This window comes from Oryx dammah, unplaced genomic scaffold, assembly GCF_014754425.2.
Source record: "Oryx dammah isolate SB20612 unplaced genomic scaffold, SCBI_Odam_1.1 HiC_scaffold_12, whole genome shotgun sequence".
In the NCBI taxonomy this organism is placed as follows: Eukaryota; Metazoa; Chordata; class Mammalia; order Artiodactyla; family Bovidae; genus Oryx; species Oryx dammah.
Genome location: NW_024070196.1, coordinates 49,909,614 through 49,911,815, shown reverse-complemented (window position 1 = coordinate 49,911,815; position 2,202 = coordinate 49,909,614). Strand labels below are relative to the sequence as shown.

The 2,202-nt window shown below is 43.1% G+C and overlaps 1 non-coding gene across 1 annotated transcript; it reads left to right on the top strand.

The window, feature by feature from the left end:
- The first annotated feature begins 1,848 nt into the window (after window positions 1–1,848).
- On the top strand, window positions 1,849–1,923 carry TRNAG-CCC. Its single transcript has one exon. It is a non-coding gene; the product is annotated as a tRNA-Gly (tRNA).
- Window positions 1,924–2,202: the final 279 nt, after the last annotated feature.

The following is a 2,202-nucleotide window of genomic DNA, read 5'->3' as shown; positions in this document are numbered from 1 at the left end:
ATATTTCATTCTGGCTCAGATGAAACCCCAGGTCAAAGTGTGAATGTACACAAGATTCACTGAGATAATTTCAGAATTGAAGACGTATGGACAGGGGACAGGTGTGTGCAATTTTCATGTGTTACATTGCTGTTTCTGACTGCATATTGTATTGGGGCCAGTCTGAACAAAAGTTGAATTGGTTGTTCTCTAACACAGATAGACTCTGTTAAATGCTAATATCTAAAACTAACCAGATATTGAAAAGCCTTTTATTTATTTGTTATTTCAAATTTAAAGTTGCAGAGTTTTCTTTCTTTCTTTTTAAAAATATTTATTTATTTGGCTGCATTGGGTCTTAGTTGGGGCCCACTGGCTCTTCCTTGCAGTGCCCAGGGGGCTCAGTGGTTGCCACACGTGGGCTTAGTTGCCCCACGGCATGTGGGATCTTAGTACCTTGACCAGGAATCGAACTGGTGTCCCCTGCATTGGAAGGTGGATTCTCAACCACTGGACCACAAGGGAAGTCCCCAAGACCCTTTTAGCAAAGGGTTAAAAAGTGGGGTTTGGAGGGTTTGTGGGCTGCTAGGCTGGATCCAGGGTAAGTCTTTCAAACCAAGAAAGGCTGACATATTATGAAAGTTTTCCCTCCATCTGTAATGTCTCCAAGGCTGAGAGTGATCCTGAGAAGCTTTTCCCTGATTTATGAAAATAGCTCTTTCTTGGCTTTCACGGAGAACCTCCCAGGCTCCTCTCATCCTGTTAGGCAGTGGAGCCCAGTGGTTAAGACTGTAGACTCCGGGGCCAGACAGCCTAGGTACCGAGTGCCAGCTGGGTGACCTTAGGCAGGTTACTTAACTTCTCTGTGTCACAATTTCTATGACACTTAAAGCTGTTTATACTCTAAGTGGCTATATATGAAGCATCAGCTTTGCTCAGCCACATTCTTCCCTTTCATTTGTGGCCACCACATCCTTCAGGCCAAATGTCTAATCACCAGATTGACTTTTGCCATTCTCTGATACATACCCCTCCATTTGAGCTATCAGCAAATCTTGAGTTTTCTCTAGAAGTGATGAGCTCCCAATCAGTAGAGGGATTCAACAAGAGAGGCTGTCTACCAGGAGGGGCACTTCTGGGCAGGTTGACAGGCTCTTCTGCAATTCTTCTGGGTCATCCACACTTACATGTCTGGTAGGATTTTCCTATATAGTATCCAGAATTGAACTCCCTCCATGTCAAGCCAGGGTCCTCTCTTGGCTTCCTGAGAGGTCTCCCAGCCTCCACCTTTGCCCCCTGCTGTCTTGAGCAAAAGCCAAAGTTCTCCTATGGGCCCATAGGCCCAACATGATCTGACCTCCTCCCGTGGCCCCCTGCCCTGCTCTGATTTTTTGGACATACTTTACCATTTATATTAATGACATAATATATCACCATTTATGGCTCATCTCTTCCTGCTGGAACGTGAGGCCTCTGAGGGCAGGGACTTTTGCCTACTTTGTTCTTTGATGTGCACTAAGGACTCAGGGGTACTGACTGGGTCCTTGAGCACAGAATAAGTGCTCAAGAAATATGTTTTGGGTGAATGAATGAGTGAATTTGGAAATGTTGTGAAGCATTGTTCCTGGATGAAGTGTGTGAATTGTCAAGACTGTATGAATTCATGGAATAAATAAATAGGAATTTCATAAATACTGAAGGTTGGGACACTTGGAGATCTACTTCTGGCAGAGGTTTTGTTTTGGCTACAGTGTGAGAAAGGATTAATCATTTTTTCTTTTTTTTTTAAAAAATGTTGCTATTTATTTATTTGGCTGTGCTGGGTCTTAGTTGTGGTACCTAGGATCTTTAGTTGTGGCATGTGGGACTTCCCTGGTGGTCAAGAGTGGTCAAGACTCTGCGCTCCCAATGCAGGGGGTCCAGGTTCGATCCCTGGTCAGGGAACTAGATCCCACATGCCACAACTAAAAACTCTTCATGATGCAACTAAGGATTCATCATTTCTAATCAAACTGTAGGTAGTGCCAGTGTAGTCTAAACCTTGGTAATTCACACATTCTCTTTAGGATTTTTTTTTTTTTTGTCATGTAAGATGCTGCCACATCCTGCCATTGTAAGTTAAGTCATATCCACGTGCCTTGTTTGTGCAATTTTTATTTGCTCTTTTTCTTTAAATGACATCACTTAAAACTTACATAAACACATTTAAAAGGACACCTTACA